The 14274-nt window shown below is 46.5% G+C and overlaps 1 pseudogene; it reads left to right on the plus strand.

Annotated features, from left to right (window-relative positions):
• Nucleotides 1-11701: 11701 nt before the first annotated feature.
• Nucleotides 11702-14274, plus strand: LOC123995511 (annotated as a pseudogene).

Raw genomic sequence — 14274 nt, forward strand, 5'->3', positions numbered from 1 at the left:
TCTAGTCCCACGCAGTGGAACCACACAGAGATAAATAGAGTATTGCAGTGCTGCAATGTCGTTTTTCATCACAAATGGGGCAGCTCCTTGTAATATGCTCCATCAAGCGACGCAGTGTTTTCCAGAGAAGTAGCAGTATTGAGTGAGTTTCGCAACGTCTGTCCCGCACCTGTGTCTACATCACATATTTTCCGGCATCCCTTCTGGTATAAACACTGAAGGGATGGACGTTCAGCTCCTTCCCCTCTAACTACTTGTAAGCTACCCTTCTTCCACTTTTTATTTTGAGATTTGCTAGACGCAATTATGTCTATGTCCAGTTTGGAGGAGTGTCTGTGCGAGCTGGTGAGACAATTCGAGAACCTTTACAACCCTTCGATGCGGTTGTATTTGGACAATCAAGCAAATGTCAACAGCTGGAGGGAGATATCACGGAATTTGAACACCGATACTGATATCAAAGAAACATGGAGAAAGATTCGGGACAGGTATGTTCACAATCTGAAAAGGATGAAGCAGAAGAGGTGTGGAGCTGCCACTGGTGTGTGTCTCACCGATTGGCTTCGTGTTCATGTAAAACATTGTCAGCAGACACCGACATGCGGCGGAGTCCTTTTGTACAGCTAGTGTGTTTGTGGCCTTATGTTTAGCAGACCTAGTTAGATTAATTGAAGTCAGCTGTTTTCTGGATAGGAGAGTTTGTGAGTGGGAAATATTCAGTGCCTGGGTTAACATAATGATAGCAGGGCTAGTTCAAACATCAGAAAACAGACAGTGTGCTGTGTGTGTGTGTGTTAATTAGATTGAGAAGTTTATGAAATCAGTTATTTTGGGTAAACATTTTAACTCAAAGGAGCCCATGGAGATATTTATAGATGGCTTGCATTGTATTCTAATGTATTTGCCATCTGCTTGTCAGGGGGAAGGGTTGGACAGTCCAGAGATTGAGCTGCCCCGGCCACTCTCACCGACACCCAACCCACTGTCTCTCTGCCCTGCATCTCCATCAACCACCCCATCTCCCCGACCCAGCTCCAATGGCTGGATGAGGAAGACAGCTGAGGATCCTTTGGACACTGACATTACACAGCGGGTGGATGACTTAAAGGGCAGCAGGAGTTACAGAAACAGCATCAGTGTCCAGCAAAGGCCATCTACAATGTCAATACCATGGATGGTGTCTATTCCTACTGATCAACGTCTCCCGTTTATTTCACCCCCAAAAACTCTTGTGCGCTTTAAAAACGTTTTAGGGTGGTGGGTAAATTACTGGGTTTTTTTATGCATGTTTTTTAATACTTATTTCCTCATTGTCATGTTACTGGTGTTTACTTAGTTATTTCTGGTATTTCCCCTTTCATCACACTTTTCACCTGTCTACTACATTGTTTTACATTGCACTTGTGGCAGAAAATATTACTGTTTTGAAATCAGTCACTCAGTAAACTTCTACTGCTTTGTACACGATTGTAGATCATTCTACCTCATTGTAGATGAGATTAATGTCTTGAGGTTCTAGCCTTATTGTCTACAGCTGGACAGATACTTTTCTTTTTGCTATAGCAAGAAAGTTCTCATTGAAAGGCCACTACACAACACAAGGTTAGTTAAATGTCTTGAGGGTCTAGCCTCCCGAAAAATATGAAAAACAAGGGATGTTGTAATTGTCATTATAGTACTCTTTATTGTAATTTGTCAAATGTGAATAAGAAAAAGAGCAAAACCAAGTGTGTAGCTCACAACATGACAGAATCAGTCATCCACCAGGAGAAGAGAGCGTATTTGTGCACACATTTTCCAAACCACACTCCAACATTTACAGTAGGGTGCCACGCGTGATAGCAGCATCCTGGAAAGCCACTTGACCTGCTGGTGTAAGGAAGTAGTCCTTGAGGTTGTTGTGCACGTCTATGACAACTCTGACGACATGTTTCTTGGGTCCAGAATGCTCGTGTCCCCTTGTACCACCTGTCTCCACTCTCCTGAAAGCAGGTGGGTGTGGAGTGGTCAATAAACGTGGGGTGGATGTACCGTGTTGATGAATCTGTATTGTTAATGTCTGTGGTGCAAAGGTAGTTGTGGAAGGCCGCATAGGCATGCACAATGGTCTCAGCTTTCTCTGGGTCAACCTCAGGGGCTCGTCCCAGGATCCTCCATCTTGCAGCAAGGATCCCAAAGCAGTTGTCTGAAATTCTTCTGGCTCTTGAGTGGCGACAGTTGTGGATCTTCATGGTGTCAAGATTGCCAAAAAAACAAGTGTTTCCATTAATATTGAACAGGAACATGAAGGCTATCAAATGTATACTGCAAAAACTGTGTAGCCAATGCTTGAGACATAGGCCCCCATCCCGTTATTGGGATGCCAAATCACTTATGTGAGGCATGTCATTACAACGTCTGTAGCGGTATAATATTCACATTATATGTATATAGCGTATGGTGGGTTGGTACCTTGCATCGCCATCAGGTGTAACGGCTCTCTTCTATCCCCTCCTCTGACGAAGAGGTAGAACAAGGATCGGACCAAAATGCAGCGTGATGATGATTCACGATATATTTTAATAAAGAAAAAACTATACATGCAGAAAATACAAAAGTAATGAAATGAAATAATGAAAACCGAAACAGCCCTATCTGGTGCAAACACAAAGACAGGTACAATCACCCACGAAACACTCACAGAATATGGCTGCCTAAATATGGCTCCCAATCAGAGACAATGGTAATCACCTGACTCTGATTGAGAACCGCCTCAGGCAGCCATAGACTACGTAGACACCCCACAAAACCCCAAGACAAAAAAACACACCACAATAACCCATGTCACACCCTGGCCTGACCAAATAAAGAAAGAAAACACAAAATACTAAGACCAAGGCGTGACAGGACCCCCCCCCCCCTAAGGTGCAGACTCCCGGACGCACCTCAAAACCATAGGGAGAGTCCGGGTGGGCGTCTGTCCATGGTGGCGGCTCCGGCCCGGGATGTGGACCCCACTCCATAAATGTCTTAGTTCCTCCCCCTCGCGTCCTGGGATAGTCCACCCTCGCCGCCGACCATGGCCTAGTAGTCCTCACCCAGAACCCCACTGGACTGAGGGGCAGCTCGTGACTGAGGGGCAGCTCGGGACTGAGGGGCAGCTCGGAACTGAGGCAGCTCGGGACTGAGGGTTAGCTCGGGACTGAGGGGAAGCTCGGGACTGAGGGGAAGCTCGGGACTGAGGGGCAGCTCGGGACTGAGGGGCAGCTCGGGACTGAGGGGCAGCTCAGCACTGAGGGGAAGCCCAGCACTGAGGGAAAGCCCAGCACTGAGGGGAAGCCCAGCACTGAGAGGAAGCTCAGTACTGAGAGGAAGCTCAGCACTGAGAGGAAGCTCAGGCAGGTAGTTGGCTCCAGCAGATCCTTGCTGGCTGGCGGATCTGGAAGAGTCTGGTTGACTGGCAGATCTGGAAGAGTCTGGCTGACTGGCATATTTGGAAGAGTCTGGTTGACTGGCAGATCTGGAAGAGTCTGGTTGACCGGCAGATCTGGAAGAGTCTGGCTGAACGGCAGATCTGGAAGAGTCTGGCTGACTGGCAGATCTGGAAGAGTCTGGCTGACTGGCGGATCTAGCTGCTCTGGCTGCTCCATGCAGACTGGCAGCTCTGGCTGCTCCATGCAGACTGGCAGCTCTGGCTGCTCCATGCAGACTGACAGCTCAGGCTGCTCTATGCAGACGGACAGCTCTGGCTGCTCTATGCAGACTGACAGCTCCATGCAGACTGGCAGCTCTGGCTGCTCTATGCAGACTGGCAGCTCTATGCAGACTGGCAGCTCTGGCTGCTCCATGCAACCTGGCAGCTCTGGCTGCTCCATGCAGACTGGCAGCTCTGGCTGCTCCATGCAGACTGGCAGCTCAGGCTGCTCCATGCAGTCTGACAGCTCAAGCTGCTCCATGCAGACTGGCAGCTCAGGCTGTGCTGAACAGGCAGGAGACTCCAGCCGCGCTGTAGAGGAGAAAGGCTCTGATAGTGCTAGACAGGCGGGAGACTACGACAGCGCTGGAGAGGCGAGGTGCACTGTAGGCCTGATGCATGGTGCTGGTACTGGTGGAACTGGCCCGAGAACACGCACAGGAAGCCTGGTGCGGGGAGCTGCCACCGGAGGGAGGACTGGTGTGTGGAGGTGGCTCTGGATAGACCGGACTGTGCAGGCGCACTGGAGCTCTTGAGCACCAAGCCTGCCCAACCTTACCTGGCTCGATGCCCACTCTAGCCCGGCCAATACGAAGAGCTGGTATGAACCGCACCGGGCTATGCACCCGCACTGGAGACAGCTTGCGCTCCATAGCATAACACGGTGCCTGCCCGGTCTCTCTAGCCCCCGGGTAGGCACAGGGAGTTTGCGCAGGTCTCCTACCTGGCATAGCCATACTCCTTGTGAGCCTCCCCCCAATAAATGTTTGGGGCTGACTCTCAGGCTTCCATCCGCGTCGCCGTGCTGCCTCCTCATACCAGCGCCTCTCCGCTTTTTCTCCGTCTCCAGTTCTTCCTTGGGGCGGCGATATTCTCCAGGCTGAGCCCAAGGTCCTTCACCATCCAGTTCGTCCTCCCATGTCCAGTCCTTCCCTCGCCGCACCTTGGCGCGGCTACACTCCCCTGGTTTAGCCCAGGGTCCTCTCCCGTCGAGGATTTCCTCCCAAGTCCAGAAATTCTTGTCCTGCTGCTGTTGCCTGTTACCACACCACTTGGTCCTGTGGTGGTGGGTGATTCTGTAACGGCTCTCTTCTATCTCCTCCTCTGACGAAGAGGTAGAACAAGGATCGGACCAAAATGCAGCGTGATGATGTTTCATGATATATTTGAATAAAGAAAAAACTATACATGCAGAAACTACAAAAGTAATGAAATGAAATAATGAAAACCGAAACAGCCCTATCTGGTGCAAACACAAAGACAGGAACAATCACCCACGAAACACTCACAGAATATGGCTGCCTAAATATGGCTCCCAATGAGAGACAACGATAATCACCTGACTCTGATTGAGAACCGCCTCAGGCAGCCATAGACTACGTAGACACCCCACAAAACCCCAAGACAAAAAACACACCACAATAACCCATGTCACACCCTGGCCTGACCAAGTAAAGAAAGAAAACACAAAATACTAAGACCAAGGCGTGACATCAGGACCATTTGAGAAAAAGCCCTTGTAGGTGTAGTATTCGTCTGCCAAATCTCTGATCCGAATGGATAATTCCAACGATCCCCAAAATCTCTGGCGATTTCTGCCCATTTTGCCACGAAGGGATAAGCAACAAAACCCTCCTTCAGGACATGCCAGGTGGCTTGGCACACTTCCATGACGATTGCACATACTGTTGAGATTCCTAGCATATAAATGATAACTCGCAGCAAGACTTGGCTGTGTACAGCCACTCGCCAAAAACCGAAGGATCACACAGACTTTCTGCAGCACTTATGGGCAAGCTGTGAGTTCTCTCGTGCGAGATGTTAAGGGAAAGCCACTGAAGCAAGTCGTCATATCTGGCATCCAACATCCGAAAGTATTGAACATGTCTCTCCTTGTTAACGCTTCACATAGGTTGGACAATTTTCACTGGCCTGGTGCGTGGTGCCGGCACCTCGCAGATGCGAGGAGCTGGAATAGTGCGCACCGGGCTAGAATAGCGCACAGGAGACACAGTGCGCATCTCTGCATAACATGGTGCCTGACCAGTTACAAGCTCCCCACGGTAAGCACAATGAGTTGGCTTAGGTCTCCTACCTGACTCAGCCAATCTCCTCGTGTGCCATCCCCCCAAAAAATATTGGGGCTGCCTCTCGGGCTTCCGCGCTAGCCATGTACCCTCATAGCGTCACTGTTCCTCCTGTGCTTTCTCCACCTGCTTCCATTGCAGAGTCCTTTCCCCTCGGTACTTCTCCTCGGCGATACTCCCCCGGCTGTGTCCAGGGTCCTGCTTCATCCAGTATTTCCTCCCAGGTCCATTTCCCCATTAATCGCTGTTCCTCTTTCCTCTTTTTTAATGGAGGAGACCAAGGCTCAGTGTGAAGTGAATACATTATTCTATTTATTAATGAAGAAACACTAAACAAACTATACAAAACAACAAAAACGACTGTGCAGCTATATACAGTGCTTTGCGAAAGTATTCGGCCCCCTTGAACTTTGCAACCTTTTGCCACATTTCAGGCTTCAAACATAAAGATATAAAACTGTATTTTTTTGTGAAGAATCAACAACAAGTGGGACACAATCATGAAGTGGAACGACATTTATTGGATATTTCAAACTTTTTTAACAAATCAAAAACTGAAAAATTGGGCATGCAAAATGATTCAGCCCCCTTAAGTTAATACTTTGTAGCGCCACCTTTTGCTGCGATTACAGCTGTAAGTCGCTTGGGGTATGTCTCTATCAGTTTTGCACATCGAAAGACTGACATTTTTTCCCATTCCTCCTTGCAAAACAGCTCGAGCTCAGTGAGGTTGGATGGAGAGCATTTGTGAACAGCAGTTTTCAGTTCTTTCCACAGATTCTCGATTGGATTCAGGTCTGGACTTTGACTTGGCCATTCTAACACCTGGATATGTTTATTTTTGAACCATTCCATTGTAGATTTTGCTTTATGTTTTGGATCATTGTCTTGTTGGAAGACAAATCTCCCTCCCAGGCTCAGGTCTTTTGCAGACTCCATCAGGTTTTCTTCCAGAATGGTCCTGTATTTGGCTCCATCCATCTTCCCATCAATTTTAATCATCTTCCCTGTCCCTGCTGAAGAAAAGCAGGCCCAAACCATGATGCTGCCACCACCATGTTTGACAGTGGGGATGGTGTGTTCAGGGTGATGAGCTGTGTTGCTAGTACGCCAAACATAACGTTTTGCACTGTTGCCAAAAAGTTCAATTTTGGTTTCATCTGACCAGAGCACCTTCTTCCACATGTTTGGTGTGTCTCCCAGGTGGCTTGTGGCAAACTTTAAACAACACTTTTTATGGATAGCTTTAAGAAATGGCTTTCTTCTTGCCACTCTTCCATAAAGGCCAGATTTGTGCAATATACGACTGATTGTTGTCCTATGGACAGAGTCTCCCACCTCAGCTGTAGATCTCTGCCGTTCATCCAGAGTGATCATGGGCCTCTTGGCTGCATCTCTGATCAGTCTTCTCCTCGTATGAGCTGAAAGTTTAGAGGGACGGCCAGGTCTTGGTAGATTTGCAGTGGTCTGATACTCCTTCCATTTCAATATTATCGCTTGCACAGTGCTCCTTGGGATGTTTAAAGCTTGGGAAATCTTTTTGTATCCAAATCCGGCTTTAAACTTCTTCACAACAGTATCTCGGACCTGCCTGGTGTGTTCCTTGTTCTTCATGATGCTCTCTGCACTTTTAACGGACCTCTGAGACTATCACAGTGTAGGTGCATTTATACGGAGACTTGATTACACACAGGTGGATTGTATTTATCATCATTAGTCATTTAGGTCAACATTGGATCATTCAGAGATCCTCACTGAACTTCTGGAGAGAGTTTGCTGCACTGAAAGTAAAGGGGCTGAATAATTTTGCACTCCTTGGATCACTGCTATTCTATCTTCCGCGACGCAAATAAGGCCCTGCCCCGCCCTCCTTTCGGAAAAGCTGACCACGACTCCATTTTGTTGATCCCTGCCTACAGACAGAAACTAAAACAAGAAGCTCCCGGCGCTGAGGTCTGTTCAACGCTGGTCCGACCAATCTGATTCCACACTCCAAGACTGCTTCCATCACGTGGACTGGGATATGTTTCGTATTGCGTCAGACAACAACATTGACGAATACGCTGATTCGGTGAGCGAGTTCATTAGAACGTGCGTTGAAGATGTCGTTCCCATAGCAACGATTAAAACATTCCCAAACCAGAAACCGTGGATTGATGGCAGCATTCGTGTGAAACTGAAAGCCCGAACCACTGCTTTTAATCAGGGCAAGGTGACCGGAAACATGACCGAATACAAACAGTGTAACTATTCCCCCCACAAGGCAATCAAATAAGCTAAGCGTCAGTATAGAGACAAAGTAGAATCTCAATTCAACGGCTCAGACACAAGAGGTATGTGGCAGGGTCTACAGTCAATCACGGATTACAAAAAGAAAACCAGCCCAGTCACGGACCAGGATGGCTTGCTCCAAGGCAGACTAAATAACTTTTTTGCTCGCTTTGAGGACAATACAGTGCCACTGACACGGCCCGCAACTAAAACATGCGGACTCTCCTTCACTGCAGCCGACGTGAGGAAAACATTTAAACGTGTCAACCCTCGCGAGGCTGCAGGCCCAGACGGCATCCCCAGCCGCGCCCTCAGAGCATGCGCAGACCAGCTGGCTGGTGTGTTTACGGACATATTCAATCAATCCCTATCCCAGTCTGTTGTTCCCACATGCTTCAAGAGGGCCACCATTGTTCCTGTTCCCAAGAAAGCTAACGTAACTGAGCTAAACGACTACCGCCCCGTAGCACTCACTTCCGTCATCATGAAGTGCTTTGAGAGACTAGTCAAGGACCATATCACCTCCACCCTACCTGACACCCTAGACCCACTCCAATTTGCTTACCGCCCAAATAGGTCCACAGACGATGCAATCTCAACCACACTGCACACTGCCCTAACCCATCTGGACAAGAGGAAGCCCTATGTGAGAATGCTGTTCATCGACTACAGCTCGGCATTTAACACCATAGTGCCCTCCAAGCTCATCATCAAGCTCGAGACCCTGGGTCTCGACCCCGCCCTGTGCAACTGGGTACTGGACTTCCTGACGGGCCTACCCCAGGTGGTGAGGGTAGGCAACAACATTTCCACCCCGCTGATCCTCAACACTGGGGACCCACAAGGGTGCGTTCTGAGTCCTCTCCTGTACTCCCTGTTCACCCACGACTGCGTGGCCACGCACGCCTCCAACTCAATCATCAAATTTGCGGACGACACAACAGTGGTAGGCTTGATTACCAACAACGACGAGACGGCCTACAGGGAGGAGGTGAGGGCCCTCGGAGTGTGGTGTCAGGAAAATAACCTCACACTCAACACAGTCAACAAAACTAAGGAGATGATTGTGGAACACGCCCCTATCCACATTGATGGGACAGTAGTGGAGAGGGTAGTAAGTTTTAAGTTCCTCGGCGTACACATCACAGACAAACTGAATTAGTCCACCCACACAGACAGCATCGTGAAGAAGGTGCAGCAGCGCCTCTTCAACCTCAGGAGGCTGAAGAAATTCGGCTTGTCATCAAAAGCACTCACAAACTTCTACAGATGCACAATCGAGAGCATCCTGTTGGGCTGTATCACCGCCTGGTACGGCAACTGCTCCGCCCACAACCGTAAGGCTCTCTAGATGATGCACAACGCATCACCAGGGGCAAACTACCTGCCCTCCAGTACACCTACACCACCCGATGTCACAGGAAGGCCATAAAGATCATCAAAGACAACAACCCCCCGAGCCACTGCCTGTTCACCCCGCTATCATCCAGAAGGCGAGGTCAGTACAGATGCATCAAAGCTGGGACCGAGAGACTGAAAAACAGCTTCTATCTCAAGGCCATCAGACTGTTAAACAGCCACCACTAACATTGAGTGGCTGCTGCCAACACACTGACTCAACTCCAGCCACTTTAATAATGGGAATTGATGGGAAATGATGTAAAATATATCACTAGCCACTTTAAACAATGCTACCTAATATAATGTTTACATACCCTACATTATTAATCTCATATGTATATACTGTACTCTATATCATCTAATGCATCTTTATGTAATACATGTATCACTAGCCACTTTAACTATGCCACTTTGTTTACATACTCATCTCATATGTATATATTGCACTCAATACCATCTACTGTATCTTGCCTATGCCGCTCTGTACCATCACTCATTCATATATCTTTATGTACATATTCTTATCCCCTTACACTTGTGTCTATACGGTAGTAGTTTTGGAATTGTTAGCTAGATTACTTGTTGGTTATTACTGCATTGTCGGAACTAGAAGCACAAGCATTTCGCTACACTCGCGTTAACATCTGCTAACCATGTGTATGTGACAAATTTGATTTGATTTGATCTGACACACACACACACACAGTGAGTTATCTACAATAGCTCTGTAGGGGTCGGGGATTCAATGAGGTCAAAGCCACTTCTCAACGTGGGGCTGTTATAGACCAGTCACAGACAAGTGCAGCAGTTGCTTTCTTTTTCTACAATGGCAAACTCAATGGCATGTGTACAGTACTAGTCAAAAGTTTGGACACACCTACTCATTCCAGGGTTTTTCTTTATTTGTACCATTTTCTACTTTGTAGAATAATAGTGAAGACATCAAAACTATGAAATAACACATATGGAAGAATCCCATAGTAACCAAAAAAGTGTTAAACAAATCAAAATATAATTTATATTTCAGATTCCTCAAAGTAGCCACTCTTTGCCTTGATGACAGCTTTGCACACTCTTGGCATTCTCTCAACCATGAGGTAGTCACCTGGAATACATTTCAATTAACAGGTGTGCCTTGTTAAAAGTTAATTTGTGGACCGTCTGTTACATCTGCTCCTGACACACCCTCTACTTCTCATCCTGTGTCTCCCTAACCTGCCGCCACTCCCCCAGTGCTTTCTCCCTCTTCTTCTCTGTGTGTGTGATTGTGTGGGTGGAGACAGGTGTGCTGGAGGCAGAGCTGATCCCCACCAGCTGCAACCTGTTCCATAATCAAGACCTCTACAAATACTCAGTCCTGCCACTTCCATGCTGCCAGATCGTAACCTCTACTCTGTGGTTTTTAGCCGGTTGTGCCTGCTAAGATCCTGGTTTCCCTTGCCTGACGCTGTTTTCCTCTCCGCTACAGTTCTGCCCGCTCTGACTTTGGCCCGTCTCCAGTCCCACGTCTCATCAGTCCTGTTACTCTGTCCTGGACCCCCCCACTCCACTGCGTCCTGGGATTCCTCTCTGGACCTGTTAACCCAGTCCCAACTCCCCTCGCTCCAGCCTCAGCCTCCACACCTGGCCTCCACACCTGCAACCCGCCGAGCTTCCCCTGGCCTGCACCCCATCTTCCCCCTGTGTTTCAATAAATACCTTGGTTACCTCATGCCAGTCTCCTCGTCTGAGTCTGCTCTTGGGTTCCTCTGTTCCACTCCGCGTGACAATTTATTTCCTTCTTAATGTGTTTGAGCCAATCAGTTGTGATGTGACAACATAGGGGTGGTATACAGAAGATTGCCCTATTTGGTAAAAGACCAAGTCCATATTATGGCAAGAACAACTCAAATAAGCAAAGAAAAACGACAGTCCATCAATACTTTAAGATATGAAGGTCAGTCAATCCGAAGCATTTCAAGAACTTTGAAAGTTTCAGCAAAAACCATCAAGCATTATGATGAAACTGGCTCTCATGAGGACCGCCACAGGAAAGGAAGACCCAGAGTTACCTCTGCTGCAGAGGATAAGTTCGTTACAGTTACAAGCCTCAGAAATTGCAGCTGAAGTAACAGACACATCTCAACATCAACTGTTCAGAGGAGACTGTGTGAATCATGCCTTCATGGTTGAATTGAGTAGTTGTGTCCAAACTTTTGACTGTTACTGTATGTGTGCATTTACCTGGTCTACACCACAGCTATCCGGTTTGGTCGGATGCCTCAGTCAGATGGGGGACAGAGAGGCGGGAGGAGACCTCAGGCAGGTGGGCCACAAGACCCTGGTCAGACAGATCCATAAAGACAACATGAAGAACTTCAACATGAACAAGGCTAAAGCACAAATCATACTGACCAGCAAGATCTGCACACCGGTGAGTGGGAGAATTTCATTACTTTGCTTTAATGTAAAAAGAATCCAGTTGTTTTTACAGTAACATACTCTCAGCCAGTTACTGTAAGTTACTGTAAAACAGGAAAAGCATGTTACCGTACTGTATTTTATGGTATGCAATACTGTTACTCTAATTAATTACAGTACCAATAGTGCTACTGCAGTCATTTTACGGTAACATATTCTTACTGTAAAGCTACATTTGTAAAGCTACATGAAGCTACATATTTCCCGGAGTGCCCTTTGAATGAATTGTAGAGTTAACACGACTGTATTTGTAAGAGACAGAGACATGGTTGTTGCATTCATCCATGTTCAGTCCTGTGGCCTTCACCAAGTGAGATCGTAAGCGAATATGTCAAATTATTCCGAACTACGAAACATGAATATTTATAATGTCATCCCCACACTCATACTTTTCACCTAGTGCACATGTCCAACTCATTCCACAGAGGGCCACGTGTCTGCAGGTTTTCACTTCACCCTTGTACTTGAGTGATGACTTAAGGTCACTAATTGGTAAGGAATTCCCCTCACCTGGTTGGCTAGGACCTTAATGAAAGAAAATAACAAAAATCTGCAGACACTCGGACCTCCGTCAAATGAGTTTGACACCCTTGAGTTAAGCCATTTAAACTGGAACAACCATTTCAGTATCGGGTGCAAAAAAGCTAACTCATTGGATTAGTTTAGAAACATGTATATAATTAAGATATGATTTATCTTTGTGTAGCATAAGAATAATCAATCAATGTACATACTAAAAATTCAACCTGCAGTAGAGCATGCTGGGAAATGTGATAACGATTACAGTTATTTTACATGTAACTGGCTGCCAGTAAGTTACCGTAAACAAAACTGTTTTATGGTATCAATGCCTCTACTGTAATCCATTGACGGTACCATTACAGGTACTGTAATCTATTGTAAGGGAAGGGGAGAGTGAGAGTTGTTTGAAATCAGACTAAGTGCAATTTGTCTAATTTCCACATGGGATCTAAGTTTTACATATAGCTTCTATCTTGTGTGTGCTTGGTTTACAAAGTTATTTATTTGTATGATGTGCCTTTCTAATTGTATATTTTTTCTTTATTATAAAACAGCATGGCCACAAAGAAAGCAATGTATATAAAATAACAAAACAGATACCAATTAACTAAGACTAAAATATTAATTGTATATAATAATAATTAGCAAAACTGTTTTTCTCTCTTGCTCCAGAGGATGAGCTTTGATTTTGTTGCCCGTGTGCTTTTTGTGTGGCATTCTTTTTGATTGGTAAGTGAACTGCTACTGTGTTTTAAACAATATTTCCTGTCAGTGAATTCTTTTCCACAATGGAATTTACAGTAATCTACTGTATTCAGTTTATACAATATGTTACTGTTGATTATACAGTAATTTACTGGGGCAATAAAAACATTTTTACAGTGTACTCCTAGTCAGTGACTGCTCACTGGCGCCCCTTTCTGGCAGCCTATATCATGCACAACATTTAGGACACGTTTACCAGACCCAGCCATGTTGGTCTAAAACACACTTTCAATTAAGATTTTGTATTGAGAATGATTTTTAATCATGGACTAGGTTTAATCTGGACCCAGGAAACTGGTCTAGAATGTGTAATATACTATACATTACGTAACTATGCTTATAAAACTGTATTATTTACAAACTGGGTTGGTCTTTCTCCCTTCTTTCCGGCAGCCTTTTGTCATCCACAACATGGAGACAGTCCTGCTGGCTGAGCAGATGGTGATGGCCAAGCTGGTAGGTGGAGGAGGAGGAGGTGGTGTCGGCCCAGATGGAGCAGGGTCTGGGCCCGAGGAACTCCAGGAGAGGGAGGCAGAGGCCAGGCTGTTCCACTGCTCCCAATGCTTCTCTGTGGAGACTATGACAGAGCTCACAGAATTCACCAAGTCCGTACCAGGCTTCCAGTGCCTGGACCTGAATGACCAAATGGGTGACCAGTTTAAGGATATTGTAGAACTTTATGTACAATGTGTGGTTCATGTTGTGTATATTGTATCATATTCCTTATGAAATGTCTGTTGTTGTTTTATGGATGAGTCTTCTGCAAAAAACAATCCACTTGAGAATAGTTTTCTACCTCTTATACTAATATAATCTACATTTTCTTCCAGAATTAATTGAAGTTAACTGGCTTGACTGACCCCCATACTCTGCAGGTGACTGTTGAAGTACGGGCTGTATGAGGCCCTCTTCACCCCCCCTGCCTCCTGTATGAACAAAGATGGCCTCCTGGTGGTGAGCGGAGGAGGGTTCATTACCCGGGAGTTCCTCAAGAGTCTACAGTGGCCCTTCAGTGACATGATGGAGCCCAAGTTCCAGTTCGCCATGAGGTTTAACTCCTTAGAGTTGGATGACAGTGACCTGGTGCTGTTCTAG

Source organism: Oncorhynchus gorbuscha, linkage group LG14, assembly GCF_021184085.1.
Source record: "Oncorhynchus gorbuscha isolate QuinsamMale2020 ecotype Even-year linkage group LG14, OgorEven_v1.0, whole genome shotgun sequence".
NCBI classification, from domain to species: Eukaryota; Metazoa; Chordata; class Actinopteri; order Salmoniformes; family Salmonidae; genus Oncorhynchus; species Oncorhynchus gorbuscha.